Here is a 27,958-nt window from a genome sequence, read left to right on the forward strand (position 1 = left end):
AAAGTACTCTTGAACAGACCGGGCCCTTGGGTCGCTGTTTCTGACAGCCATACGGCTCCGCCAGATACTATGCAGCCCCAAGAGCATGATCGCGTCGTATGGGTATTCGTTATTTACAACTGGAAGAAACCGGATCCCGTGGGCGTCTATTGGGAGGTCCTTCTGCAGCGTGCGCTGAAGGACGTCCCAATAAAACACAGCGTCCCAACAGTCAATAAACACATGCTCTACGGTCTCCGGCTTCTTGCACAACCTGCAGTCTGTGCCCCATGGCACGAGCATACCTTTCTGCTGCATCCACACTAGTACCGGTAGCGTGCCGGAGTGTAGGTTAAAAAAGAAAGTCTTTACTCCCGGCGGTAACCACATCTTTTTAACGCGTTTTAGAACATTCTGGCCGGGGCGGCCTGCGTACACACTTCTATACAAAGGTATAGGAAAAACAACACTCACTAAATCTTTATACAGCACTCTTCTACTAACACTGCTTAAATACTCTAATGAAAACCTACATGCTAAAAAATTAAAAGACAACACAACCTCCCGCAGATAACGCGACGACACTCTCGAAATTCCCACACACGATGATACAACAAAGTTGGGGAGTTCGCCAGCCAACATGACCTGCATGTAAGTGCGTAGGAATGGGTCATTTTGATCCCTGATGGCGAATATCAAAGCCTTACGTGCCTTTTTATAACACATCACACCAACAACCAGCATCTCTACCATTTCACCTGTTGTTCGGCAGGACACGCGGCCGCCGCAACACATCACTCCATATCCTAGGCATCCCGTGACGTCGCACGAAGCCCTCAAGTCGCCGAACATTGCTGCGCGCACTTGGGGAACACTTTTGGAAACGATTGTGGCCTTGAGTCGTTGTGGTCACGCTGGCTAGACGTTGGGGAATGCTTCCGTTTGTCGCACATTAGCCGCAGGTGCTCCGGAAGTGCGAAATGCCTGCTTTCACGACCTTCGAGGGGCAGATAGAAAGACGAGTCAGTCACAGGTAATCCGCCGCGCCCAACGAAGGGTGGAAAATCGGATAACTCGCCCGCTGCGCTGCGGCGAAGCATCATCTAGTGGTCCTTCCGCGCCCCGCCACCGCCAGGGGGCAAACGAAACTTGGTGGGGAAAAAAAATAGAAACAACTCTCTGAACGCAAATTAATAAGGGACGTTTTAAAAAGCAAAAGAGGATGCCATCGGCACTCGGTGTTCCCAGGTGGTCTCCCTCCCAAGTACTGACCGAGCCCAATGCTGCTTAGCTTCGGTGATCGGACGAGAACCGGCGTATTCCGCATGGTATGGCCGATGGCGAATATCAAAGCCTTACGTGCCTTTTTATAACACATCATACCAACAACCAGCATCTCTACCATTTCACCTGTTGTTCGGCAGGACACGCGGCCGCCGCAACACATCACTCCATATCCTATAGGGATCCCGTGACGTCGCACGAAGCCCTCAAGTTGCCGAACATTGCTGCGCGCACTTGGGGAACACTTTTGGAAACGATTGTGGCCTTGAGTCGTTGTGGTCACGCTGGCTAGACGTTGGGGAATGCTTCCGTTTGTCGCACATTAGCCGCAGGTGCTCCGGAAGTGCGAAATGCCTGCTTTCACGACCTTCGAGGGGCAGATAGAAAGACGAGTCAGTCACAGGTAATCCGCCGCGCCCAACGAAGGGTGGAAAATCGGATAACTCGCCCGCTGCGCTGCGGCGAAGCATCATCTAGTGGTCCTTCCGCGCCCCGCCACCGCCAGGGGGCAAACGAAACTTGGTGGGGAAAAAAAAATAGAAACAACTCTTTGAACGCAAATTAATAAGGGACGTTTTAAAAAGCAAAAGAGGATGCCATCGGCACTCGGTGTTCCCAGGTGGTCTCCCTCCCAAGTACTGACCGAGCCCAATGCTGCTTAGCTTCGGTGATCGGACGAGAACCGGCGTATTCAGCATGGTATAGCCGATGGCGAATATCAAAGCCTTACGTGCCTTTTTATAACACATCACACCAACAACCAGCATCTCTACCATTTCACCTGTTGTTCGGCAGGACACGCGGCCGCCGCAACACATCACTCCATATCCTAGGGATCCCGTGACGTCGCACGAAGCCCTCAAGTCGCCGAACATTGCTGCGCGCACTTGGGGAACACTTTTGGAAACGATTGTGGCCTTGAGTCGTTGTGGTCACGCTGGCTAGACGTTGGGGAATGCTTCCGTTTGTCGCACATTAGCCGCAGGTGCTCCGGAAGTGCGAAATGCCTGCTTTCACGACCTTCGAGGGGCAGATAGAAAGACGAGTCAGTCACAGGTAATCCGCCGCGCCCAACGAAGGGTGCAAAATCGGATAACTCGCCCGCTGCGCTGCGGCGAAGCATCATCTAGTGGTCCTTCCGCGCCCCGCCACCGCCAGGGGGCAAACGAAACTTGGTGGGGAAAAAAAAATAGAAACAACTCTTTGAACGCAAATTAATAAGGGACGTTTTAAAAAGCAAAAGAGGATGCCATCGGCACTCGGTGTTCCCAGGTGGTCTCCCTCCCAAGTACTGACCGAGCCCAATGCTGCTTAGCTTCGGTGATCGGACGAGAACCGGCGTATTCAGCATGGTATGGCCGATGGCGAATATCAAAGCCTTACGTGCCTTTTTATAACACATCACACCAACAACCAGCATCTCTACCATTTCACCTGTTGTTCGGCAGGACACGCGGCCGCCGCAACACATCACTCCATATCCTAGGGATCCCGTGACGTCGCACGAAGCCCTCAAGTCGCCGAACATTGCTGCGCGCACTTGGGGAACACTTTTGGAAACGATTGTGGCCTTGAGTCGTTGTGGTCACGCTGGCTAGACGTTGGGGAATGCTTCCGTTTGTCGCACATTAGCCGCAGGTGCTCCGGAATTGCGAAATGCCTGCTTTCACGACCTTCGAGGGGCAGATAGAAAGACGAGTCAGTCACAGGTAATCCGCCGCGCCCAACGAAGGGTGGAAAATCGGATAACTCGCCCGCTGCGCTGCGGCGAAGCATCATCTAGTGGTCCTTCCGCGCCCCGCCACCGCCAGGGGGCAGACGAAACTTGGTGGGGAAAAAAAAATAGAAACAACTCTCTGAACGCAAATTAATAAGGGACGTTTTAAAAAGCAAAAGAGGATGCCATCGGCACTCGGTGTTCCCAGGTGGTCTCCCTCCCAAGTACTGACCGAGCCCAATGCTGCTTAGCTTCGGTGATCGGACTAGAACCGGCGTATTCAGCATGGTATGGCCGATGGCGAATATCAAAGCCTTACGTGCCTTTTTATAACACATCAAACCAACAACCAGCATCTCTACCATTTCACCTGTTGTTCGGCAGGACACGCGGCCGCCGCAACACATCACTCCATATCCTATAGGGATCCCGTGACGTCGCACGAAGCCCTCAAGTCGCCGAACATTGCTGCGCGCACTTGGGGAACACTTTTGGAAACGATTGTGGCCTTGAGTCGTTGTGGTCACGCTGGCTAGACGTTGGGGAATGCTTCCGTTTGTCGCACATTAGCCGCAGGTGCTCCGGAAGTGCGAAATGCCTGCTTTCACGACCTTCGAGGGGCAGATAGAAAGACGAGTCAGTCACAGGTAATCCGCCGCGCCCAACGAAGGGTGGAAAATCGGATAACTCGCCCGCTGCGCTGCGGCGAAGCATCATCTAGTGGTCCTTCCGCGCCCCGCCACCGCCAGGGGGCAAACGAAACTTGGTGGGGAAAAAAAATAGAAACAACTCTCTGAACGCAAATTAATAAGGGACGTTTTAAAAAGCAAAAGAGGATGCCATCGGCACTCGGTGTTCCCAGGTGGTCTCCCTCCCAAGTACTGACCGAGCCCAATGCTGCTTAGCTTGGGTGATCGGACGAGAACCGGCGTATTCAGCATGGTATGGCCGATTTTTTTTTCTTTATTGCCATACAAAGCATAACAAAATAAAACTATACAAACACTAACTGAACCAGGTATTACCTGTAGAACCAGTGCACTTTCATCTTAATCAGTTCACTGAACAATGACAACACTTCCTCGTCCACTTTTTCCTTTTCCATCACTTCACGTATTCTTGACACACTTTCGACAAAGTACTCTTGAACAGACCGGGCCCTTGGGTCGCTGTTTCTGACAGCCATACGGCTCCGCCAGATACTATGCAGCCCCAAGAGCATGATCGCGTCGTATGGGTATTCGTTATTTACAACTGGAAGAAACCGGATCCCGTGGGCGTCTATTGGGAGGTCCTTCTGCAGCGTGCGCTGAAGGACGTCCCAATAAAACACAGCGTCCCAACAGTCAATAAACACATGCTCTACGGTCTCCGGCTTCTTGCACAACCTGCAGTCTGTGCCCCATGGCACGAGCATACCTTTCTGCTGCATCCACACTAGTACCGGTAGCGTGCCGGAGTGTAGGTTAAAAAAGAAAGTCTTTACTCCCGGCGGTAACCACATCTTTTTAACGCGTTTTAGAACATTCTGGCCGGGGCGGCCTGCGTACACACTTCTATACAAAGGTATAGGAAAAACAACACTCACTAAATCTTTATACAGCACTCTTCTACTAACACTGCTTAAATACTCTAATGAAAACCTACATGCTAAAAAATTAAAAGACAACACAACCTCCCGCAGATAACGCGACGACACTCTCGAAATTCCCACACACGATGATACAACAAAGTTGGGGAGTTCGCCAGCCAACATGACCTGCATGTAAGTGCGTAGGAATGGGTCATTTTGATCCCTGATGGCGAATATCAAAGCCTTACGTGCCTTTTTATAACACATCACACCAACAACCAGCATCTCTACCATTTCACCTGTTGTTCGGCAGGACACGCGGCCGCCGCAACACATCACTCCATATCCTAGGGATCCCGTGACGTCGCACGAAGCCCTCAAGTCGCCGAACATTGCTGCGCGCACTTGGGGAACACTTTTGGAAACGATTGTGGCCTTGAGTCGTTGTGGTCACGCTGGCTAGACGTTGGGGAATGCTTCCGTTTGTCGCACATTAGCCGCAGGTGCTCCGGAAGTGCGAAATGCCTGCTTTCACGACCTTCGAGGGGCAGATAGAAAGACGAGTCAGTCACAGGTAATCCGCCGCGCCCAACGAAGGGTGGAAAATCGGATAACTCGCCCGCTGCGCTGCGGCGAAGCATCATCTAGTGGTCCTTCCGCGCCCCGCCGCCGCCAGGGGGCAAACGAAACTTGGTGGGGGAAAAAAAAATAGAAACAACTCTTTGAACGCAAATTAATAAGGGACGTTTTAAAAAGCAAAAGAGGATGCCATCGGCACTCGGTGTTACCAGGTGGTCTCCCTCCCAAGTACTGACCGAGCCCAATGCTGCTTAGCGTCGGTGATCGGACGAGAACCGGCGTATTCAGCATGGTATGGCCGATGGCGAATATCAAAGCCTTACGTGCCTTTTTATAACACATCACACCAACAACCAGCATCTCTACCATTTCACCTGTTGTTCGGCAGGACACGCGGCCGCCGCAACACATCACTCCATATCCTAGGCATCCCGTGACGTCGCACGAAGCCCTCAATTCGCCGAACATTGCTGCGCGCACTTGGGGAACACTTTTGGAAACGATTGTGGCCTTGAGTCGTTGTGGTCACGCTGGCTAGACGTTGGGGAATGCTTCCGTTTGTCGCACATTAGCCGCAGGTGCTCCGGAAGTGCGAAATGCCTGCTTTCACGACCTTCGAGGGACAGATAGAAAGACGAGTCAGTCACAGGTAATCCGCCGCGCCCAACGAAGGGTGGAAAATCGGATAACTCGCCCGCTGCGCTGCGGCGAAGCATCATCTAGTGGTCCTTCCGCGCCCCGCCACCGCCAGGGGGCAAACGAAACTTGGTGGGGAAAAAAAATAGAAACAACTCTCTGAACGCAAATTAATAAGGGACGTTTTAAAAAGCAAAAGAGGATGCCATCGGCACTCGGTGTTCCCAGGTGGTCTCCCTCCCAAGTACTGACCGAGCCCAATGCTGCTTAGCTTCGGTGATCGGACGAGAACCGGCGTATTCCGCATGGTATGGCCGATGGCGAATATCAAAGCCTTACGTGCCTTTTTATAACACATCATACCAACAACCAGCATCTCTACCATTTCACCTGTTGTTCGGCAGGACACGCGGCCGCCGCAACACATCACTCCATATCCTATAGGGATCCCGTGACGTCGCACGAAGCCCTCAAGTTGCCGAACATTGCTGCGCGCACTTGGGGAACACTTTTGGAAACGATTGTGGCCTTGAGTCGTTGTGGTCACGCTGGCTAGACGTTGGGGAATGCTTCCGTTTGTCGCACATTAGCCGCAGGTGCTCCGGAAGTGCGAAATGCCTGCTTTCACGACCTTCGAGGGGCAGATAGAAAGACGAGTCAGTCACAGGTAATCCGCCGCGCCCAACGAAGGGTGGAAAATCGGATAACTCGCCCGCTGCGCTGCGGCGAAGCATCATCTAGTGGTCCTTCCGCGCCCCGCCACCGCCAGGGGGCAAACGAAACTTGGTGGGGAAAAAAAAAATAGAAACAACTCTTTGAACGCAAATTAATAAGGGACGTTTTAAAAAGCAAAAGAGGATGCCATCGGCACTCGGTGTTCCCAGGTGGTCTCCCTCCCAAGTACTGACCGAGCCCAATGCTGCTTAGCTTCGGTGATCGGACGAGAACCGGCGTATTCAGCATGGTATGGCCGATGGCGAATATCAAATCCTTACGTGCCTTTTTATAACACATCACACCAACAACCAGCATCTCTACCATTTCACCTGTTGTTCGGCAGGACACGCGGCCGCCGCAACACATCACTCCATATCCTAGGCATCCCGTGACGTCGCACGAAGCCCTCAAGTCGCCGAACATTGCTGCGCGCACTTGGGGAACACTTTTGGAAACGATTGTGGCCTTGAGTCGTTGTGGTCACGCTGGCTAGACGTTGGGGAATGCTTCCGTTTGTCGCACATTAGCCGCAGGTGCTCCGGAAGTGCGAAATGCCTGCTTTCACGACCTTCGAGGGGCAGATAGAAAGACGAGTCAGTCACAGGTAATCCGCCGCGCCCAACGAAGGGTGGAAAATCGGATAACTCGTCCGCTGCGCTGCGGCGAAGCATCATCTAGTGGTCCTTCCGCGCCCCGCCACCGCCAGGGGGCAAACGAAACTTGGTGGGGAAAAAAAAATAGAAACAACTCTCTGAACGCAAATTAATATGGGACGTTTTAAAAAGCAAAAGAGGATGCCATCGGCACTCGGTGTTCCCAGGTGGTCTCCCTCCCAAGTACTGACCGAGCCCAATGCTGCTTAGCTTCGGTGATCGGACGAGAACCGGCGTATTCAGCATGGTATGGCCGATGGCGAATATCAAAGCCTTACGTGCCTTTTTATAACACATCACACCAACAACCAGCATCTCTACCATTTCACCTGTTGTTCGGCAGGACACGCGGCCGCCGCAACACATCACTCCATATCCTATAGGGATCCCGTGACGTCGCACGAAGCCCTCAAGTTGCCGAACATTGCTGCGCGCACTTGGGGAACACTTTTGGAAACGATTGTGGCCTTGAGTCGTTGTGGTCACGCTGGCTAGACGTTGGGGAATGCTTCCGTTTGTCGCACATTAGCCGCAGGTGCTCCGGAAGTGCGAAATGCCTGCTTTCACGACCTTCGAGGGGCAGATAGAAAGACGAGTCAGTCACAGGTAATCCGCCGCGCCCAACGAAGGGTGGAAAATCGGATAACTCGCCCGCTGCGCTGCGGCGAAGCATCATCTAGTGGTCCTTCCGCGCCCCGCCACCGCCAGGGGGCAAACGAAACTTGGTGGGGAAAAAAAAAATAGAAACAACTCTTTGAACGCAAATTAATAAGGGACGTTTTAAAAAGCAAAAGAGGATGCCATCGGCACTCGGTGTTCCCAGGTGGTCTCCCTCCCAAGTACTGACCGAGCCCAATGCTGCTTAGCTTCGGTGATCGGACGAGAACCGGCGTATTCAGCATGGTATGGCCGATGGCGAATATCAAATCCTTACGTGCCTTTTTATAACACATCACACCAACAACCAGCATCTCTACCATTTCACCTGTTGTTCGGCAGGACACGCGGCCGCCGCAACACATCACTCCATATCCTAGGCATCCCGTGACGTCGCACGAAGCCCTCAAGTCGCCGAACATTGCTGCGCGCACTTGGGGAACACTTTTGGAAACGATTGTGGCCTTGAGTCGTTGTGGTCACGCTGGCTAGACGTTGGGGAATGCTTCCGTTTGTCGCACATTAGCCGCAGGTGCTCCGGAAGTGCGAAATGCCTGCTTTCACGACCTTCGAGGGGCAGATAGAAAGACGAGTCAGTCACAGGTAATCCGCCGCGCCCAACGAAGGGTGGAAAATCGGATAACTCGTCCGCTGCGCTGCGGCGAAGCATCATCTAGTGGTCCTTCCGCGCCCCGCCACCGCCAGGGGGCAAACGAAACTTGGTGGGGAAAAAAAAATAGAAACAACTCTCTGAACGCAAATTAATATGGGACGTTTTAAAAAGCAAAAGAGGATGCCATCGGCACTCGGTGTTCCCAGGTGGTCTCCCTCCCAAGTACTGACCGAGCCCAATGCTGCTTAGCTTCGGTGATCGGACGAGAACCGGCGTATTCAGCATGGTATGGCCGATGGCGAATATCAAAGCCTTACGTGCCTTTTTATAACACATCACACCAACAACCAGCATCTCTACCATTTCACCTGTTGTTCGGCAGGACACGCGGCCGCCGCAACACATCACTCCATATCCTATAGGGATCCCGTGACGTCGCACGAAGCCCTCAAGTTGCCGAACATTGCTGCGCGCACTTGGGGAACACTTTTGGAAATGATTGTGGCCTTGAGTCGTTGTGGTCACGCTGGCTAGACGTTGGGGAATGCTTCCGTTTGTCGCACATTAGCCGCAGGTGCTCCGGAAGTGCGAAATGCCTGCTTTCACGACCTTCGAGGGGCAGATAGAAAGACGAGTCAGTCACAGGTAATCCGCCGCGCCCAACGAAGGGTGGAAAATCGGATAACTCGCCCGCTGCGCTGCGGCGAAGCATCATCTAGTGGTCCTTCCGCGCCCCGCCGCCGCCAGGGGGCAAACGAAACTTGGTGGGGAAAAAAAAAATAGAAACAACTCTTTGAACGCAAATTAATAAGGGACGTTTTAAAAAGCAAAAGAGGATGCCATCGGCACTCGGTGTTACCAGGTGGTCTCCCTCCCAAGTACTGACCGAGCCCAATGCTGCTTAGCTTCGGTGATCGGACGAGAACCGGCGTATTCAGCATGGTATGGCCGATGGCGAATATCAAAGCCTTACGTGCCTTTTTATAACACATCACACCAACAACCAGCATCTCTACCATTTCACCTGTTGTTCGGCAGGACACGCGGCCGCCGCAACACATCACTCCATATCCTAGGCATCCCGTGACGTCGCACGAAGCCCTCAATTCGCCGAACATTGCTGCGCGCACTTGGGGAACACTTTTGGAAACGATTGTGGCCTTGAGTCGTTGTGGTCACGCTGGCTAGACGTTGGGGAATGCTTCCGTTTGTCGCACATTAGCCGCAGGTGCTCCGGAAGTGCGAAATGCCTGCTTTCACGACCTTCGAGGGGCAGATAGAAAGACGAGTCAGTCACAGGTAATCCGCCGCGCCCAACGAAGGGTGGAAAATCGGATAACTCGCCCGCTGCGCTGCGGCGAAGCATCATCTAGTGGTCCTTCCGCGCCCCGCCACCGCCAGGGGGCAAACGAAACTTGGTGGGGAAAAAAAAATAGAAACAACTCTCTGAACGCAAATTAATAAGGGACGTTTTAAAAAGCAAAAGAGGATGCCATCGGCACTCGGTGTTCCCAGGTGGTCTCCCTCCCAAGTACTGACCGAGCCCAATGCTGCTTAGCTTCGGTGATCGGACGAGAACCGGCGTATTCCGCATGGTATGGCCGATGGCGAATATCAAAGCCTTACGTGCCTTTTTATAACACATCACACCAACAACCAGCATCTCTACCATTTCACCTGTTGTTCGGCAGGACACGCGGCCGCCGCAACACATCACTCCATATCCTATAGGGATCCCGTGACGTCGCACGAAGCCCTCAAGTTGCCGAACATTGCTGCGCGCACTTGGGGAACACTTTTGGAAACGATTGTGGCCTTGAGTCGTTGTGGTCACGCTGGCTAGACGTTGGGGAATGCTTCCGTTTGTCGCACATCCTCAGGTGCTCCGGAAGTGCGAAATGCCTGCTTTCACGACCTTCGAGGGGCAGATAGAAAGACGAGTCAGTCACAGGTAATCCGCCGCGCCCAACGAAGGGTGGAAAATCGGATAACTCGCCCGCTGCGCTGCGGCGAAGCATCATCTAGTGGTCCTTCCGCGCCCCGCCACCGCCAGGGGGCAAACGAAACTTGGTGGGGAAAAAAAAATAGAAACAACTCTTTGAACGCAAATTAATAAGGGACGTTTTAAAAAGCAAAAGAGGATGCCATCGGCACTCGGTGTTCCCAGGTGGTCTCCCTCCCAAGTACTGACCGAGCCCAATGCTGCTTAGCTTCGGTGATCGGACGAGAACCGGCGTATTCAGCATGGTATGGCCGATGGCGAATATCAAAGCCTTACGTGCCTTTTTATAACACATCACACCAACAACCAGCATCTCTACCATTTCACCTGTTGTTCGGCAGGACACGCGGCCGCCGCAACACATCACTCCATATCCTAGGGATCCCGTGACGTCGCACGAAGCCCTCAAGTCGCCGAACATTGCTGCGCGCACTTGGGGAACACTTTTGGAAACGATTGTGGCCTTGAGTCGTTGTGGTCACGCTGGCTAGACGTTGGGGAATGCTTCCGTTTGTCGCACATTAGCCGCAGGTGCTCCGGAAGTGCGAAATGCCTGCTTTCACGACCTTCGAGGGGCAGATAGAAAGACGAGTCAGTCACAGGTAATCCGCCGCGCCCAACGAAGGGTGGAAAATCGGATAATTCGCCCGCTGCGCTGCGGCGAAGCATCATCTAGTGGTCCTTCCGCGCCCCGCCACCGCCAGGGGGCAAACGAAACTTGGTGGGGAAAAAAAAATAGAAACAACTCTTTGAACGCAAATTAATAAGGGACGTTTTAAAAAGCAAAAGAGGATGCCATCGGCACTCGGTGTTCCCAGGTGGTCTCCCTCCCAAGTACTGACCGAGCCCAATGCTGCTTAGCTTCGGTGATCGGACGAGAACCGGCGTATTCAGCATGGTATGGCCGATGGCGAATATCAAAGCCTTACGTGCCTTTTTATAACACATCACACCAACAACCAGCATCTCTACCATTTCACCTGTTGTTCGGCAGGACACGCGGCCGCCGCAACACATCACTCCATATCCTAGGCATCCCGTGACGTCGCACGAAGCCCTCAAGTCGCCGAACATTGCTGCGCGCACTTGGGGAACACTTTTGGAAACGATTGTGGCCTTGAGTCGTTGTGGTCACGCTGGCTAGACGTTGGGGAATGCTTCCGTTTGTCGCACATTAGCCGCAGGTGCTCCGGAAGTGCGAAATGCCTGCTTTCACGACCTTCGAGGGGCAGATAGAAAGACGAGTCAGTCACAGGTAATCCGCCGCGCCCAACGAAGGGTGGAAAATCGGATAACTCGCCCGCTGCGCTGCGGCGAAGCATCATCTAGTGGTCCTTCCGCGCCCCGCCACCGCCAGGGGGCAAACGAAACTTGGTGGGGAAAAAAAAATAGAAACAACTCTCTGAACGCAAATTAATAAGGGACGTTTTAAAAAGCAAAAGAGGATGCCATCGGCACTCGGTGTTCCCAGGTGGTCTCCCTCCCAAGTACTGACCGAGCCCAATGCTGCTTAGCTTCGGTGATCGGACGAGAACCGGCGTATTCAGCATGGTATGGCCGATGGCGAATATCAAAGCCTTACGTGCCTTTTTATAACACATCACACCAACAACCAGCATCTCTACCATTTCACCTGTTGTTCGGCAGGACACGCGGCCGCCGCAACACATCACTCCATATCCTATAGGGATCCCGTGACGTCGCACGAAGCCCTCAAGTTGCCGAACATTGCTGCGCGCACTTGGGGAACACTTTTGGAAATGATTGTGGCCTTGAGTCGTTGTGGTCACGCTGGCTAGACGTTGGGGAATGCTTCCGTTTGTCGCACATTAGCCGCAGGTGCTCCGGAAGTGCGAAATGCCTGCTTTCACGACCTTCGAGGGGCAGATAGAAAGACGAGTCAGTCACAGGTAATCCGCCGCGCCCAACGAAGGGTGGAAAATCGGATAACTCGCCCGCTGCGCTGCGGCGAAGCAACATCTAGTGGTCCTTCCGCGCCCCGCCGCCGCCAGGGGGCAAACGAAACTTGGTGGGGAAAAAAAAAATAGAAACAACTCTTTGAACGCAAATTAATAAGGGACGTTTTAAAAAGCAAAAGAGGATGCCATCGGCACTCGGTGTTACCAGGTGGTCTCCCTCCCAAGTACTGACCGAGCCCAATGCTGCTTAGCTTCGGTGATCGGACGAGAACCGGCGTATTCAGCATGGTATGGCCGATGGCGAATATCAAAGCCTTACGTGCCTTTTTATAACACATCACACCAACAACCAGCATCTCTACCATTTCACCTGTTGTTCGGCAGGACACGCGGCCGCCGCAACACATCACTCCATATCCTATAGGGATCCCGTGACGTCGCACGAAGCCCTCAAGTTGCCGAACATTGCTGCGCGCACTTGGGGAACACTTTTGGAAACGATTGTGGCCTTGAGTCGTTGTGGTCACGCTGGCTAGACGTTGGGGAATGCTTCCGTTTGTCGCACATCCTCAGGTGCTCCGGAAGTGCGAAATGCCTGCTTTCACGACCTTCGAGGGGCAGATAGAAAGACGAGTCAGTCACAGGTAATCCGCCGCGCCCAACGAAGGGTGGAAAATCGGATAACTCGCCCGCTGCGCTGCGGCGAAGCATCATCTAGTGGTCCTTCCGCGCCCCGCCACCGCCAGGGGGCAAACGAAACTTGGTGGGGAAAAAAAATAGAAACAACTCTTTGAACGCAAATTAATAAGGGACGTTTTAAAAAGCAAAAGAGGATGCCATCGGCACTCGGTGTTCCCAGGTGGTCTCCCTCCCAAGTACTGACCGAGCCCAATGCTGCTTAGCTTCGGTGATCGGACGAGAACCGGCGTATTCAGCATGGTATGGCCGATGGCGAATATCAAAGCCTTACGTGCCTTTTTATAACACATCACACCAACAACCAGCATCTCTACCATTTCACCTGTTGTTCGGCAGGACACGCGGCCGCCGCAACACATCACTCCATATCCTAGGGATCCCGTGACGTCGCACGAAGCCCTCAAGTCGCCGAACATTGCTGCGCGCACTTGGGGAACACTTTTGGAAACGATTGTGGCCTTGAGTCGTTGTGGTCACGCTGGCTAGACGTTGGGGAATGCTTCCGTTTGTCGCACATTAGCCGCAGGTGCTCCGGAAGTGCGAAATGCCTGCTTTCACGACCTTCGAGGGGCAGATAGAAAGACGAGTCAGTCACAGGTAATCCGCCGCGCCCAACGAAGGGTGGAAAATCGGATAATTCGCCCGCTGCGCTGCGGCGAAGCATCATCTAGTGGTCCTTCCGCGCCCCGCCACCGCCAGGGGGCAAACGAAACTTGGTGGGGAAAAAAAAATAGAAACAACTCTTTGAACGCAAATTAATAAGGGACGTTTTAAAAAGCAAAAGAGGATGCCATCGGCACTCGGTGTTCCCAGGTGGTCTCCCTCCCAAGTACTGACCGAGCCCAATGCTGCTTAGCTTCGGTGATCGGACGAGAACCGGCGTATTCAGCATGGTATGGCCGATGGCGAATATCAAAGCCTTACGTGCCTTTTTATAACACATCACACCAACAACCAGCATCTCTACCATTTCACCTGTTGTTCGGCAGGACACGCGGCCGCCGCAACACATCACTCCATATCCTAGGCATCCCGTGACGTCGCACGAAGCCCTCAAGTCGCCGAACATTGCTGCGCGCACTTGGGGAACACTTTTGGAAACGATTGTGGCCTTGAGTCGTTGTGGTCACGCTGGCTAGACGTTGGGGAATGCTTCCGTTTGTCGCACATTAGCCGCAGGTGCTCCGGAAGTGCGAAATGCCTGCTTTCACGACCTTCGAGGGGCAGATAGAAAGACGAGTCAGTCACAGGTAATCCGCCGCGCCCAACGAAGGGTGGAAAATCGGATAACTCGCCCGCTGCGCTGCGGCGAAGCATCATCTAGTGGTCCTTCCGCGCCCCGCCACCGCCAGGGGGCAAACGAAACTTGGTGGGGAAAAAAAAATAGAAACAACTCTCTGAACGCAAATTAATAAGGGACGTTTTAAAAAGCAAAAGAGGATGCCATCGGCACTCGGTGTTCCCAGGTGGTCTCCCTCCCAAGTACTGACCGAGCCCAATGCTGCTTAGCTTCGGTGATCGGACGAGAACCGGCGTATTCAGCATGGTATGGCCGATGGCGAATATCAAAGCCTTACGTGCCTTTTTATAACACATCACACCAACAACCAGCATCTCTACCATTTCACCTGTTGTTCGGCAGGACACGCGGCCGCCGCAACACATCACTCCATATCCTATAGGGATCCCGTGACGTCGCACGAAGCCCTCAAGTTGCCGAACATTGCTGCGCGCACTTGGGGAACACTTTTGGAAACGATTGTGGCCTTGAGTCGTTGTGGTCACGCTGGCTAGACGTTGGGGAATGCTTCCGTTTGTCGCACATTAGCCGCAGGTGCTCCGGAAGTGCGAAATGCCTGCTTTCACGACCTTCGAGGGGCAGATAGAAAGACGAGTCAGTCACAGGTAATCCGCCGCGCCCAACGAAGGGTGCAAAATCGGATAACTCGCCCGCTGCGCTGCGGCGAAGCATCATCTAGTGGTCCTTCCGCGCCCCGCCACCGCCAGGGGGCAAACGAAACTTGGTGGGGAAAAAAAAATAGAAACAACTCTTTGAACGCAAATTAATAAGGGACGTTTTAAAAAGCAAAAGAGGATGCCATCGGCACTCGGTGTTCCCAGGTGGTCTCCCTCCCAAGTACTGACCGAGCCCAATGCTGCTTAGCTTCGGTGATCGGACGAGAACCGGCGTATTCAGCATGGTATGGCCGATGGCGAATATCAAAGCCTTACGTGCCTTTTTATAACACATCACACCAACAACCAGCATCTCTACCATTTCACCTGTTGTTCGGCAGGACACGCGGCCGCCGCAACACATCACTCCATATCCTAGGGATCCCGTGACGTCGCACGAAGCCCTCAAGTCGCCGAACATTGCTGCGCGCACTTGGGGAACACTTTTGGAAACGATTGTGGCCTTGAGTCGTTGTGGTCACGCTGGCTAGACGTTGGGGAATGCTTCCGTTTGTCGCACATTAGCCGCAGGTGCTCCGGAATTGCGAAATGCCTGCTTTCACGACCTTCGAGGGGCAGATAGAAAGACGAGTCAGTCACAGGTAATCCGCCGCGCCCAACGAAGGGTGGAAAATCGGATAACTCGCCCGCTGCGCTGCGGCGAAGCATCATCTAGTGGTCCTTCCGCGCCCCGCCACCGCCAGGGGGCAGACGAAACTTGGTGGGGAAAAAAAAATAGAAACAACTCTCTGAACGCAAATTAATAAGGGACGTTTTAAAAAGCAAAAGAGGATGCCATCGGCACTCGGTGTTCCCAGGTGGTCTCCCTCCCAAGTACTGACCGAGCCCAATGCTGCTTAGCTTCGGTGATCGGACGAGAACCGGCGTATTCAGCATGGTATGGCCGATGGCGAATATCAAAGCCTTACGTGCCTTTTTATAACACATCACACCAACAACCAGCATCTCTACCATTTCACCTGTTGTTCGGCAGGACACGCGGCCGCCGCAACACATCACTCCATATCCTATAGGGATCCCGTGACGTCGCACGAAGCCCTCAAGTTGCCGAACATTGCTGCGCGCACTTGGGGAACACTTTTGGAAACGATTGTGGCCTTGAGTCGTTGTGGTCACGCTGGCTAGACGTTGGGGAATGCTTCCGTTTGTCGCACATTAGCCGCAGGTGCTCCGGAAGTGCGAAATGCCTGCTTTCACGACCTTCGAGGGGCAGATAGAAAGACGAGTCAGTCACAGGTAATCCGCCGCGCCCAACGAAGGGTGGAAAATCGGATAACTCGCCCGCTGCGCTGCGGCGAAGCATCATCTAGTGGTCCTTCCGCGCCCCGCCACCGCCAGGGGGCAAACGAAACTTGGTGGGGAAAAAAAAATAGAAACAACTCTTTGAACGCAAATTAATAAGGGACGTTTTAAAAAGCAAAAGAGGATGCCATCGGCACTCGGTGTTCCCAGGTGGTCTCCCTCCCAAGTACTGACCGAGCCCAATGCTGCTTAGCTTCGGTGATCGGACGAGAACCGGCGTATTCAGCATGGTATGGCCGATGGCGAATATCAAAGCCTTACGTGCCTTTTTATAACACATCACACCAACAACCAGCATCTCTACCATTTCACCTGTTGTTCGGCAGGACACGCGGCCGCCGCAACACATCACTCCATATCCTAGGCATCCCGTGACGTCGCACGAAGCCCTCAAGTCGCCGAACATTGCTGCGCGCACTTGGGGAACACTTTTGGAAACGATTGTGGCCTTGAGTCGTTGTGGTCACGCTGGCTAGACGTTGGGGAATGCTTCCGTTTGTCGCACATTAGCCGCAGGTGCTCCGGAAGTGCGAAATGCCTGCTTTCACGACCTTCGAGGGGCAGATAGAAAGACGAGTCAGTCACAGGTAATCCGCCGCGCCCAACGAAGGGTGGAAAATCGGATAACTCGCCCGCTGCGCTGCGGCGAAGCATCATCTAGTGGTCCTTCCGCGCCCCGCCACCGCCAGGGGGCAAACGAAACTTGGTGGGGAAAAAAAATAGAAACAACTCTCTGAACGCAAATTAATAAGGGACGTTTTAAAAAGCAAAAGAGGATGCCATCGGCACTCGGTGTTCCCAGGTGGTCTCCCTCCCAAGTACTGACCGAGCCCAATTCTGCTTAGCTTCGGTGATCGGACGAGAACCGGCGTATTCAGCATGGTATGGCCGATGGCGAATATCAAAGCCTTACGTGCCTTTTTATAACACATCACACCAACAACCAGCAACTCTACCATTTCACCTGTTGTTCGGCAGGACACGCGGCCGCCGCAACACATCACTCCATATCCTATAGGGATCCCGTGACGTCGCACGAAGCCCTCAAGTTGCCGAACATTGCTGCGCGCACTTGGGGAACACTTTTGGAAACGATTGTGGCCTTGAGTCGTTGTGGTCACGCTGGCTAGACGTAGGGGAATGCTTCCGTTTGTCGCACATTAGCCGCAGGTGCTCCGGAAGTGCGAAATGCCTGCTTTCACGACCTTCGAGGGGCAGATAGAAAGACGAGTCAGTCACAGGTAATCCGCCGCGCCCAACGAAGGGTGCAAAATCGGATAACTCGCCCGCTGCGCTGCGGCGAAGCATCATCTAGTGGTCCTTCCGCGCCCCGCCACCGCCAGGGGGCAAACGAAACTGGGTGGGGAAAAAAAAATAGAAACAACTCTTTGAACGCAAATTAATAAGGGACGTTTTAAAAAGCAAAAGAGGATGCCATCGGCACTCGGTGTTCCCAGGTGGTCTCCCTCCCAAGTACTGACCGAGCCCAATGCTGCTTAGCTTCGGTGATCGGACGAGAACCGGCGTATTCAGCATGGTATGGCCGATGGCGAATATCAAAGCCTTACGTGCCTTTTTATAACACATCACACCAACAACCAGCATCTCTACCATTTCACCTGTTGTTCGGCAGGACACGCGGCTGCCGCAACACATCACTCCATATCCTAGGGATCCCGTGACGTCGCACGAAGCCCTCAAGTCGCCGAACATTGCTGCGCGCACTTGGGGAACACTTTTGGAAACGATTGTGGCCTTGAGTCGTTGTGGTCACGCTGGCTAGACGTTGGGGAATGCTTCCGTTTGTCGCACATTAGCCGCAGGTGCTCCGGAATTGCGAAATGCCTGCTTTCACGACCTTCGAGGGGCAGATAGAAAGACGAGTCAGTCACAGGTAATCCGCCGCGCCCAACGAAGGGTGGAAAATCGGATAACTCGCCCGCTGCGCTGCGGCGAAGCATCATCTAGTGGTCCTTCCGCGCCCCGCCACCGCCAGGGGGCAAACGAAACTTGGTGGGGAAAAAAAAATAGAAACAACTCTCTGAACGCAAATTAATAAGGGACGTTTTAAAAAGCAAAAGAGGATGCCATCGGCACTCGGTGTTCCCAGGTGGTCTCCCTCCCAAGTACTGACCGAGCCCAATGCTGCTTAGCTTGGGTGATCGGACGAGAACCGGCGTATTCAGCATGGTATGGCCGATTTTTTTTTCTTTATTGCCATACAAAGCATAACAAAATAAAACTATACAAACACTAACTGAACCAGGTATTACCTGTAGAACCAGTGCACTTTCATCTTAATCAGTTCACTGAACAATGACAACACTTCCTCGTCCACTTTTTCCTTTTCCATCACTTCACGTATTCTTGACACACTTTCGACAAAGTACTCTTGAACAGACCGGGCCCTTGGGTCGCTGTTTCTGACAGCCATACGGCTCCGCCAGATGCTATGCAGCCCCAAGAGCATGATCGCGTCGTATGGGTATTCGTTATTTACAACTGGAAGAAACCGGATCCCGTGGGCGTCTATTGGGAGGTCCTTCTGCAGCGTGCGCTGAAGGACGTCCCAATAAAACACAGCGTCCCAACAGTCAATAAACACATGCTCTACGGTCTCCGGCTTCTTGCACAACCTGCAGTCTGTGCCCCATGGCACGAGCATACCTTTCTGCTGCATCCACACTAGTACCGGTAGCGTGCCGGAGTGTAGGTTAAAAAAGAAAGTCTTTACTCCCGGCGGTAACCACATCTTTTTAACGCGTGTTAGAACATTCTGGCCGGGGCGGCCTGCGTACACACTTCTATACAAAGGTATAGGAAAAACAACACTCACTAAATCTTTATACAGCACTCTTCTACTAACACTGCTTAAATACTCTAATGAAAACCTACATGCTAAAAAATTAAAAGACAACACAACCTCCCGCAGATAACGCGACGACACTCTCGACATTCCCACACACGATGATACAACAAAGTTGGGGAGTTCGCCAGCCAACATGACCTGCATGTAAGTGCGTAGGAATGGGTCATTTTGATCCCTGATGGCGAATATCAAAGCCTTACGTGCCTTTTTATAACACATCACACCAACAACCAGCATCTCTACCATTTCACCTGTTGTTCGGCAGGACACGCGGCCGCCGCAACACATCACTCCATATCCTAGGGATCCCGTGACGTCGCACGAAGCCCTCAAGTCGCCGAACATTGCTGCGCGCACTTGGGGAACACTTTTGGAAACGATTGTGGCCTTGAGTCGTTGTGGTCACGCTGGCTAGACGTTGGGGAATGCTTCCGTTTGTCGCACATTAGCCGCAGGTGCTCCGGAAGTGCGAAATGCCTGCTTTCACAACCTTCGAGGGGCAGATAGAAAGACGAGTCAGTCACAGGTAATCCGCCGCGCCCAACGAAGGGTGGAAAATCGGATAACTCGCCCGCTGCGCTGCGGCGAAGCATCATCTAGTGGTCCTTCCGCGCCCCGCCACCGCCAGGGGGCAAACGAAACTTGGTGGGGAAAAAAAAAAATAGAAACAACTCTCTGAACGCAAATTAATAAGGGACGTTTTAAAAAGCAAAAGAGGATGCCATCGGCACTCGGTGTTCCCAGGTGGTCTCCCTCCCAAGTACTGACCGAGCCCAATGCTGCTTAGCTTCGGTGATCGGACGAGAACCGGCGTATTCAGCATGGTATGGCCGATTTTTTTTTTTTTTTTTTGGTAACAATAACTTTATTTACAAATATATACAGAACAGTATGCAGTGATTACAGTGGTTTCCGAGCGCATCAGAACATGGCTCCACTTAAACATAAAAATGAGGCGATCGGCTATCATGCGAAGAGAGGGTCAGGATGCTTTGCCAAGTAACTGTAAGCCAATCGGGGAGTATTGTCCGCGAAGTCACAGAGCGTTTGTGAAACTTAAGCAAGAGAGGTTGCCAACAGGGCTACTGTGTCATTGCACAAAGTTTGAAGTGAACGGGATAGAGGGAAGGGAGAAATCAGAGGTCTTGGGTAAAGCCATTTCTTGGTATAACTGGACACCAGCGTTACCCGGGGCTAGCCCTCAAATTGCATCCCATCTCCTCTGCTGTTGTGACTTGAAATCCATGAGTGCTCGCGTTCCCCGTTCCAGTGCGTCGCGTAGCTCGGAGTCTGCCTCATCCCCGTCGAGGGCGGCAATTGCCCATTGTGCCTTTTGGACGAAGTGTCGCCACGCCGGTCGGGGGCGCTCAGTACATTCGACGGCGTCGACTCTCGCCCTCCATAGCGAGTGGAGCCCTATTACGTGGACACAGTCGCGAAGGAGCGGGCGTTCCGAGGCCGCGTCTAGGAACTTCAGATTTGTCCAAGTGATTCTCCAGCGCGTGTTGAAGGAGCACTGCAGCTCATCCCAGAAGTAGAACGCCGTGTTACAGTCCATGAATACGTGCTCGGCAGTTTCCCTCCCTCCGCACAGCAGACAGTTGGCCCCTCCTGGCAAAAAAAAACCGCGTTCCTCCTGTCTTGCCTTTGTAGGCAGTATACACGTGTGAAAGCGGAAGAAAAAGTCCTTCGAGCCAGTCGGGATAGGGAGCTTCCGTACTCGCCGCAGGACGTCACTTTTCGGCCGACCAAGGGGTGGCAGGCGGTACATGGGCGGTGGGAGGGTCTGCTCTACGAGGTCCCAATACAGCTTCCTTGGTTTCACTGAGCAGAGGTATTCCCACGAGAAGCGCTCCTGTAAGAGGGCCACCGCCCCCGCCACTTCTCTGTAAAAACCTGTTGCACGGGCACCACCTAGGAGCGCCGCTGTTGTTGCGAGCCAAGGGGCGAGGTGCAACGCGCCTACATTTTGCACTGCCGCCTGGAGGAAGCCATCTCGGTGATCTCGGAAGTACAAAAATCGTTGCACGGTTAGTTTAAGCTCTAAATTAACGAGCCCTAGCCCCCCGGCTTCAGCGCTCCAGAAAACGTTGGTGCGGCGCATGGGCTCATACGTGGATCGCCAGACGAAAACAGCGAACAACCGATGTAACTTGGCCACTGAGCCTGCGTCAATGGTCGAGACTCGGGCCGCGTACAAGATGGCTGGGTATACCACGGCGTTGCAGACATGTGCCCTAGAGAAAAGGGCAATATGTCGCGCTCTCCAGGGTTCCAAGTTCCTTCCAGCAGCTGCCAGTTTCGTCTGCCACCTGGGGGCGGTGGCTGTGCGGTTTTCTAGGTTTACCCCGAGGTAGCGGGTGATGCCCTCCCTCCATCGAACTCCGTAGAGTTGTTGTGGTTTGGTGGGCCATTCCCCTAGCCATGCGCCCTCTGATTTCAAAAGATTGAGTTGGGCCCCCGAGAATCGACAAAATGCCTCAGCCAGTGCGACGACCTCCCCTGCCTGCTCTCTCGAGGAGCACACAAACGCAACATCGTCCGCATAGGCCAACACCTTGAGCTCTTCGTCGCCGAGAACCAAACCTTTGGTTGACTTGGACGCTATTGCCATCCTGCAAAGTGGTTCAATATACAATGCGAAAAGGATCGGGGACATAGGGCAGCCCTGCCTGACTGACCTTCCGATGTCGATGGGCGCCCCCACCTCCCCGTTTATGATGATGCTGGTGGTGATGGCGGTGTAGCAAATTTTTATCCACTCGACCATTGTATCCCCTACCACACATTGACCGAGGAGCGTGAACAGGAAGGCGTGGTCAACCTGGTCGAAGGCCTTTTTAAGGTCGAGTTGTAGGACAGCTAAGGGGTGAATGCCTGATTCCGCCACCTCACAGATGGTCCGCATGCGGTGCAGGTTGGTGTTGATGGAGCGTCCCTTAAACCCGCACGTCTGGTGAGGACCCACAACACTACTGAGGGCTGTCTCGAGGCGTTGGGCCAGGATGCGGGCTAGGATTTTATAGTCGGTGGAAAGAAGACTGATAGGCCTGAAGTCTTCCACGTTGGGTGTTGTGTTATGGGAGGTTTTTTTGGGAATGAGTACTAAGTTACTGCTCCGCATGGAGGGTGGTAGCAGTTTTGTGCTTTTGATGTTTTCAAAGACCGCCGCCAATACCGGGCTGATCTCTTCACGAAACACCTGATAGAATTCCGAGATTATGCCGTCAGGCCCCGGTGACTTATTCTTTGAGAGTTTCTTGATCGCGCGCTTGACCTCTTCTACCGATATGGGTTCGTTTATTGTGGCCTTTACGTCCTCTGCAACCGTTGGCAGCGCGCCTGTGACTTCCGGTGGAGGAGCCTCAAGATGAGCGTGCGGGGAAAACAGCCTTGCGTAGTATTCACTGAAGGCCGTCTCCACCTCCTCGCTCCCACTAGCAAGACCACCGGCATGGTTCACCTCGGGAATCCTTTTAGTGGCGGTCTTTGCTCGTTCGAAGGCGCCGAAAAGCTTCGATGGCTGTGCCTCGGACTCCACTCGTTGCTCCCTGCTCCGCACAAGAGCCCCCCAATACCGTTTTTCGAGCTCAGCGCGGATGTCGTTTTTCACGTTACGGATGTCTTCAGAGAATTCCCCCGGCCTCTCCTCGTCCGCTTCCACGAGGGAGCGCAGGCACTCCACCAGTCGATTTACTTTCGCCCTTCTGTCTCTCGCCTCTTGTCGCCCGATTGTGATTGCTGCATCTTTGACATGCTGTTTGAAGCGCTCCCACGCAGCTCCATCAATGGGCGCAGTGCTCATTGCTTCAATTTCACCTCTTACGCGATCGACGAAGGACGCGTGTTCGAGGACCGTGGAGTTCATCAGCCAACGGCTGCCGGCTTTTTTTCTGATTTCACGCTCAGCTCGGATGGTACATGTCACCAAGCCGTGGTCCGAGAACGCGACAGGAGTGACGGCGTAATCGATCACTAATGGCAACGCGTCCCCCGTCAAGTAAATCCGGTCGAGGCGGGCCTGTGACGTGCCTCGCCATCTAGTGAAGCGGGTGGTTGACCACCCACGCTGAAGGGCCACGTCAGCCAGGTCGCCCTCTCGAAGGACCGCTTTCAAAATCCGCGCTGACGCGTCCACTACACCCTTAGCACCTGCTCTGTCGCTGGCGTTTACAACGCAGTTAAAGTCGCCCGCTAGGACAACACGGCCCGGGACCACTAGGATGTCCCGAATAGAAGAGAAGAAGTCAGTCCGCGCCTGCGTATCATTAGGCGCATAGACGCACACAAAGCGTGTAAGCTCCCCTCCCACCAGGACGTCGACGGAACAAAAGCGTCCGTCCTTCGCCAGCTCGCAGTCGATTACTGTTAAGAATTCGTGTTTCCGGATTAGAATTGCGGTACCACCCGCTCGGGTGGGTGTGAGGGTGTAAAAACACCAGAACTGGTGGCCGAAAAATCGTACAAAATTTTGAGCGTCCTCTCGAGAGGCAATTTTGGTTTCCTGTAAAAAGGCCACATCTATTTTTTTTTCATTCAGGAGGTCAACTAGCCAATGTTTCCTTTTCTGTGAGGTTAGACTTACCACATTTAAAGTGGCAAGCGTGACTGCGTTCTGGTGTGATGCCATGGTGTGAAAAGCGCTTACCGGTCAGGGCGTCAAGTCCGTCCGTTAGTCGAGCTTCCCCCAGCGGTCGTTGACCCGGTATCTCCATGGCTCGGTTTGTTGGTGACTGCACCGCCGTGTTTCCCGCGTGCCTTCCGCCGAGTCTCAACTGCCGTGATGTTATCGGGTTTGCGCGATGCTGCGGCGGCCTTCGTCGGGAGCTCGTCGTCCGCGTCGTCACAGCTGGTCCCTCCTGGCTGGTCGCTCAGGAGGGCCGCCTCCTCTCCCTCAACGTCTGCGGGTTTCGCCTCCTCACTCCGCTGCTCGTCGTCCGCCGCGGGCTTGGCGTTGGTCAGGGAAGCTTCGCCACCCCGCTCCGAGACCGTTTCCTTGAGTTCACGGGGCGCGCCGCTCTCGTGGGCCCCGTCGCTGACCATTTCTCTACTCACGCTCGGCATCGCTGGCGTCTCCTCCTTTTCCTTGCAAGGCGTTTGGGAAGGGGCCACTTGCTTCCTGGTGTTAGGGCGGCCTCGTTGTGGTTCCTTCTGCCTGCCGGTCGCCTCGGGGGGAAGGGGGCGAACGTCGTCGACGCTGCTGGCATTCTCCTCTGTCCCTTTTGTTCCCACCGACCTGTCGGCGGTAATCCCGGCTGCGAGGGGTGGGGGGCGGTGTGTCTCGTTTCCGTTCCCTCTCTCGGCGTGCGCGTTGGGCTCGGAGCTGACTGAGGGTCGGAGGCCGGACGGCTCGTTGTCTTCGCTCTTCTCTTCTCTCTTCCCCTCTGCCTCGTGTAGCTGGCCTGCTTCTTGCGCCGGAACGTCGGTGTTGACTGGAGGCGAAGGCACGTGCGGGGATGCCTGGAGAGGGGTTGGTGGGTGAGCGGCTGCCTCAGGTCCCTCGGTGCTCATCATCGCCGCCATGTCATCGGCGTCCATGTACTCCTCGAGATTCCTCGCGGGCGCTCTCTGCTTTGCTCTGGACGCGTACGACTGCGTGCAGTTAGTTTCGTGATGCCCGTAAGCACGGCACGCGCGGCACCATGGAGTTGAGCAGTTTTTCCGATAGTGTCCGGTGTGGTAGCAACGGAGGCAGAGCGACGGCCGTCCGGGCACCTCGATTAGAATGGGGCAACCGTTGAGAGTCGCCTGATGAGGGATCGCCTCCAGGGATGTCGGGGTTGAGGGAATCACGTGGAAGATCCTCGTGGTGCCGGTCATGTGCGTGAGGCCGGATTTCTGCCACCCCTCACGAACCACTCTTTGCACTCGGCCAAAACGTTCGAACTGCCGGATGAGCAGCTCGTCTGGGACTTTTGGCGGTACCCTGTGCACCCTTACCGCGATTTCTCGGCGGTTGGGGTTGATCACAAGGCACCGCCTACCTTTCACTGTTATCTCCGTGCGTGCTGCCAGCTCCTCCATGTCCGCTTCCGATGTGAATGTCACCATCCATAGGTGATTAAACTGAAAGGGACCGAGGCATTCGATCTTCTGTAGGTCCGTGATGTCACGAAGTGTGGACGCGAAATCTTCCACTCTGAAAGGCCGTGCAGACGGGTCTCCATGCAGAAACAGGGAGTTTTCGGACATCTTTCCGGTGGGAAGCGGCGGCAGTAGGGTTCGGTAGGCAGCCGAGGCGGACGGTGCCGGCGGGTCCCGGGGAAACCGGTCCGACGCGAGTGCGTCGCCTACTCGTGGGGAGCTTTCTCTCGACATGACCGTCCCCGTCGGTGGCTGAGAGGGGACTGTGCATGGTATGGCCGATGGCGAATATCAAAGCCTTACGTGCCTTTTTATAACACATCACACCAACAACCAGCATCTCTACCATTTCACCTGTTGTTCGGCAGGACACGCGGCCGCCGCAACACATCACTCCATATCCTAGGCATCCCGTGACGTCGCACGAAGCCCTCAAGTCGCCGAACATTGCTGCGCGCACTTGGGGAACACTTTTGGAAACGATTGTGGCCTTGAGTCGTTGTGGTCACGCTGGCTAGACGTTGGGGAATGCTTCCGTTTGTCGCACATTAGCCGCAGGTGCTCCGGAAGTGCGAAATGCCTGCTTTCACGACCTTCGAGGGGCAGATAGAAAGACGAGTCAGTCACAGGTAATCCGCCGCGCCCAACGAAGGGTGGAAAATCGGATAACTCGCCCGCTGCGCTGCGGCGAAGCATCATCTAGTGGTCCTTCCGCGCCCCGCCACCGCCAGGGGGCAAACGAAACTTGGTGGGGAAAAAAAAATAGAAACAACTCTCTGAACGCAAATTAATAAGGGACGTTTTAAAAAGCAAAAGAGGATGCCATCGGCACTCGGTGTTCCCAGGTGGTCTCCCTCCCAAGTACTGACCGAGCCCAATGCTGCTTAGCTTCGGTGATCGGACGAGAACCGGCGTATTCAGCATGGTATGGCCGATGGCGAATATCAAAGCCTTACGTGCCTTTTTATAACACATCACACCAACAACCAGCATCTCTACCATTTCACCTGTTGTTCGGCAGGACACGCGGCCGCCGCAACACATCACTCCATATCCTATAGGGATCCCGTGACGTCGCACGAAGCCCTCAAGTTGCCGAACATTGCTGCGCGCACTTGGGGAACACTTTTGGAAACGATTGTGGCCTTGAGTCGTTGTGGTCACGCTGGCTAGACGTTGGGGAATGCTTCCGTTTGTCGCACATTAGCCGCAGGTGCTCCGGAAGTGCGAAATGCCTGCTTTCACGACCTTCGAGGGGCAGATAGAAAGACGAGTCAGTCACAGGTAATCCGCCGCGCCCAACGAAGGGTGCAAAATCGGATAACTCGCCCGCTGCGCTGCGGCGAAGCATCATCTAGTGGTCCTTCCGCGCCCCGCCACCGCCAGGGGGCAAACGAAACTTGGTGGGGAAAAAAAAATAGAAACAACTCTTTGAACGCAAATTAATAAGGGACGTTTTAAAAAGCAAAAGAGGATGCCATCGGCACTCGGTGTTCCCAGGTGGTCTCCCTCCCAAGTACTGACCGAGCCCAATGCTGCTTAGCTTCGGTGATCGGACGAGAACCGGCGTATTCAGCATGGTATGGCCGATGGCGAATATCAAAGCCTTACGTGCCTTTTTATAACACATCACACCAACAACCAGCATCTCTACCATTTCACCTGTTGTTCGGCAGGACACGCGGCCGCCGCAACACATCACTCCATATCCTAGGGATCCCGTGACGTCGCACGAAGCCCTCAAGTCGCCGAACATTGCTGCGCGCACTTGGGGAACACTTTTGGAAACGATTGTGGCCTTGAGTCGTTGTGGTCACGCTGGCTAGACGTTGGGGAATGCTTCCGTTTGTCGCACATTAGCCGCAGGTGCTCCGGAATGGCGAAATGCCTGCTTTCACGACCTTCGAGGGGCAGATAGAAAGACGAGTCAGTCACAGGTAATCCGCCGCGCCCAACGAAGGGTGGAAAATCGGATAACTCGCCCGCTGCGCTGCGGCGAAGCATCATCTAGTGGTCCTTCCGCGCCCCGCCACCGCCAGGGGGCAGACGAAACTTGGTGGGGAAAAAAAAATAGAAAACACTCTCTGAACGCAAATTAATAAGGGACGTTTTAAAAAGCAAAAGAGGATGCCATCGGCACTCGGTGTTCCCAGGTGGTCTCCCTCCCAAGTACTGACCGAGCCCAATGCTGCTTAGCTTCGGTGATCGGACGAGAACCGGCGTATTCAGCATGGTATGGCCGATGGCGAATATCAAAGCCTTACGTGCCTTTTTATAACACATCACACCAACAACCAGCATCTCTACCATTTCACCTGTTGTTCGGCAGGACACGCGGCCGCCGCAACACATCACTCCATATCCTATAGGGATCCCGTGACGTCGCACGAAGCCCTCAAGTTGCCGAACATTGCTGCGCGCACTTGGGGAACACTTTTGGAAACGATTGTGGCCTTGAGTCGTTGTGGTCACGCTGGCTAGACGTTGGGGAATGCTTCCGTTTGTCGCACATTAGCCGCAGGTGCTCCGGAAGTGCGAAATGCCTGCTTTCACGACCTTCGAGGGGCAGATAGAAAGACGAGTCAGTCACAGGTAATCCGCCGCGCCCAACGAAGGGTGGAAAATCGGATAACTCGCCCGCTGCGCTGCGGCGAAGCATCATCTAGTGGTCCTTCCGCGCCCCGCCACCGCCAGGGGG

General features: G+C 54.0%; 27 non-coding genes and 3 pseudogenes across 27 annotated transcripts; all 30 read right to left on the reverse strand.

Moving 5' to 3' along the window:
• Window positions 1–1,202: 1,202 nt before the first annotated feature.
• LOC144171116 (5S ribosomal RNA) lies at window positions 1,203–1,321 on the reverse strand. Its single transcript, XR_013322846.1, has one exon. It is a non-coding gene; the product is annotated as a 5S ribosomal RNA (ribosomal RNA).
• Window positions 1,322–1,857: 536 nt separating this feature from the next.
• LOC144171078 (5S ribosomal RNA) lies at window positions 1,858–1,976 on the reverse strand. Its single transcript, XR_013322809.1, has one exon. It is a non-coding gene; the product is annotated as a 5S ribosomal RNA (ribosomal RNA).
• A 534-nt stretch (window positions 1,977–2,510) lies between these two features.
• On the reverse strand, window positions 2,511–2,629 carry LOC144171127 (5S ribosomal RNA). Its single transcript, XR_013322857.1, has one exon. It is a non-coding gene; the product is annotated as a 5S ribosomal RNA (ribosomal RNA).
• Window positions 2,630–3,163: 534 nt separating this feature from the next.
• LOC144171128 (5S ribosomal RNA) lies at window positions 3,164–3,282 on the reverse strand. The gene has a single exon (XR_013322858.1). It is a non-coding gene; the product is annotated as a 5S ribosomal RNA (ribosomal RNA).
• Window positions 3,283–3,817: 535 nt separating this feature from the next.
• Window positions 3,818–3,936, reverse strand: LOC144171194 (5S ribosomal RNA; annotated as a pseudogene).
• Window positions 3,937–5,319: 1,383 nt separating this feature from the next.
• On the reverse strand, window positions 5,320–5,438 carry LOC144171147 (5S ribosomal RNA). Its single transcript, XR_013322876.1, has one exon. It is a non-coding gene; the product is annotated as a 5S ribosomal RNA (ribosomal RNA).
• Window positions 5,439–5,971: 533 nt separating this feature from the next.
• Window positions 5,972–6,090, reverse strand: LOC144171117 (5S ribosomal RNA). The gene has a single exon (XR_013322847.1). It is a non-coding gene; the product is annotated as a 5S ribosomal RNA (ribosomal RNA).
• A 537-nt stretch (window positions 6,091–6,627) lies between these two features.
• Window positions 6,628–6,746, reverse strand: LOC144171138 (5S ribosomal RNA). The gene has a single exon (XR_013322868.1). It is a non-coding gene; the product is annotated as a 5S ribosomal RNA (ribosomal RNA).
• A 534-nt stretch (window positions 6,747–7,280) lies between these two features.
• Window positions 7,281–7,399, reverse strand: LOC144171150 (5S ribosomal RNA). The gene has a single exon (XR_013322878.1). It is a non-coding gene; the product is annotated as a 5S ribosomal RNA (ribosomal RNA).
• A 537-nt stretch (window positions 7,400–7,936) lies between these two features.
• LOC144171163 (5S ribosomal RNA) lies at window positions 7,937–8,055 on the reverse strand. Its single transcript, XR_013322879.1, has one exon. It is a non-coding gene; the product is annotated as a 5S ribosomal RNA (ribosomal RNA).
• Window positions 8,056–8,589: 534 nt separating this feature from the next.
• Window positions 8,590–8,708, reverse strand: LOC144171175 (5S ribosomal RNA). Its single transcript, XR_013322880.1, has one exon. It is a non-coding gene; the product is annotated as a 5S ribosomal RNA (ribosomal RNA).
• Window positions 8,709–9,245: 537 nt separating this feature from the next.
• On the reverse strand, window positions 9,246–9,364 carry LOC144171135 (5S ribosomal RNA). Its single transcript, XR_013322865.1, has one exon. It is a non-coding gene; the product is annotated as a 5S ribosomal RNA (ribosomal RNA).
• Window positions 9,365–9,898: 534 nt separating this feature from the next.
• On the reverse strand, window positions 9,899–10,017 carry LOC144171118 (5S ribosomal RNA). The gene has a single exon (XR_013322848.1). It is a non-coding gene; the product is annotated as a 5S ribosomal RNA (ribosomal RNA).
• A 533-nt stretch (window positions 10,018–10,550) lies between these two features.
• LOC144171186 (5S ribosomal RNA) lies at window positions 10,551–10,669 on the reverse strand. The gene has a single exon (XR_013322881.1). It is a non-coding gene; the product is annotated as a 5S ribosomal RNA (ribosomal RNA).
• Window positions 10,670–11,203: 534 nt separating this feature from the next.
• On the reverse strand, window positions 11,204–11,322 carry LOC144171198 (5S ribosomal RNA). The gene has a single exon (XR_013322882.1). It is a non-coding gene; the product is annotated as a 5S ribosomal RNA (ribosomal RNA).
• Window positions 11,323–11,856: 534 nt separating this feature from the next.
• LOC144171210 (5S ribosomal RNA) lies at window positions 11,857–11,975 on the reverse strand. Its single transcript, XR_013322884.1, has one exon. It is a non-coding gene; the product is annotated as a 5S ribosomal RNA (ribosomal RNA).
• Window positions 11,976–12,512: 537 nt separating this feature from the next.
• On the reverse strand, window positions 12,513–12,631 carry LOC144171136 (5S ribosomal RNA). Its single transcript, XR_013322866.1, has one exon. It is a non-coding gene; the product is annotated as a 5S ribosomal RNA (ribosomal RNA).
• A 532-nt stretch (window positions 12,632–13,163) lies between these two features.
• Window positions 13,164–13,282, reverse strand: LOC144171216 (5S ribosomal RNA). The gene has a single exon (XR_013322890.1). It is a non-coding gene; the product is annotated as a 5S ribosomal RNA (ribosomal RNA).
• Window positions 13,283–13,816: 534 nt separating this feature from the next.
• On the reverse strand, window positions 13,817–13,935 carry LOC144171228 (5S ribosomal RNA). Its single transcript, XR_013322902.1, has one exon. It is a non-coding gene; the product is annotated as a 5S ribosomal RNA (ribosomal RNA).
• Window positions 13,936–14,469: 534 nt separating this feature from the next.
• On the reverse strand, window positions 14,470–14,588 carry LOC144171240 (5S ribosomal RNA). Its single transcript, XR_013322911.1, has one exon. It is a non-coding gene; the product is annotated as a 5S ribosomal RNA (ribosomal RNA).
• Window positions 14,589–15,124: 536 nt separating this feature from the next.
• On the reverse strand, window positions 15,125–15,243 carry LOC144171251 (5S ribosomal RNA). Its single transcript, XR_013322920.1, has one exon. It is a non-coding gene; the product is annotated as a 5S ribosomal RNA (ribosomal RNA).
• A 534-nt stretch (window positions 15,244–15,777) lies between these two features.
• On the reverse strand, window positions 15,778–15,896 carry LOC144171262 (5S ribosomal RNA). Its single transcript, XR_013322928.1, has one exon. It is a non-coding gene; the product is annotated as a 5S ribosomal RNA (ribosomal RNA).
• A 536-nt stretch (window positions 15,897–16,432) lies between these two features.
• LOC144171269 (5S ribosomal RNA) lies at window positions 16,433–16,551 on the reverse strand. Its single transcript, XR_013322932.1, has one exon. It is a non-coding gene; the product is annotated as a 5S ribosomal RNA (ribosomal RNA).
• Window positions 16,552–17,084: 533 nt separating this feature from the next.
• LOC144171107 (5S ribosomal RNA) lies at window positions 17,085–17,203 on the reverse strand. Its single transcript, XR_013322837.1, has one exon. It is a non-coding gene; the product is annotated as a 5S ribosomal RNA (ribosomal RNA).
• Window positions 17,204–17,739: 536 nt separating this feature from the next.
• LOC144171270 (5S ribosomal RNA) lies at window positions 17,740–17,858 on the reverse strand. Its single transcript, XR_013322933.1, has one exon. It is a non-coding gene; the product is annotated as a 5S ribosomal RNA (ribosomal RNA).
• A 534-nt stretch (window positions 17,859–18,392) lies between these two features.
• On the reverse strand, window positions 18,393–18,511 carry LOC144171195 (5S ribosomal RNA; annotated as a pseudogene).
• Window positions 18,512–19,895: 1,384 nt separating this feature from the next.
• On the reverse strand, window positions 19,896–20,014 carry LOC144171166 (5S ribosomal RNA; annotated as a pseudogene).
• A 6,066-nt stretch (window positions 20,015–26,080) lies between these two features.
• On the reverse strand, window positions 26,081–26,199 carry LOC144171271 (5S ribosomal RNA). Its single transcript, XR_013322934.1, has one exon. It is a non-coding gene; the product is annotated as a 5S ribosomal RNA (ribosomal RNA).
• A 536-nt stretch (window positions 26,200–26,735) lies between these two features.
• Window positions 26,736–26,854, reverse strand: LOC144171272 (5S ribosomal RNA). The gene has a single exon (XR_013322935.1). It is a non-coding gene; the product is annotated as a 5S ribosomal RNA (ribosomal RNA).
• A 534-nt stretch (window positions 26,855–27,388) lies between these two features.
• LOC144171275 (5S ribosomal RNA) lies at window positions 27,389–27,507 on the reverse strand. The gene has a single exon (XR_013322937.1). It is a non-coding gene; the product is annotated as a 5S ribosomal RNA (ribosomal RNA).
• Window positions 27,508–27,958: the final 451 nt, after the last annotated feature.

This window comes from Haemaphysalis longicornis, unplaced genomic scaffold (assembly GCF_048455015.1).
Source record: "Haemaphysalis longicornis isolate Haplotype H1 unplaced genomic scaffold, Haemaphysalis longicornis Haplotype H1 scaffold_2, whole genome shotgun sequence".
Lineage (NCBI taxonomy): Eukaryota > Metazoa > Arthropoda > Arachnida > Ixodida > Ixodidae > Haemaphysalis > Haemaphysalis longicornis.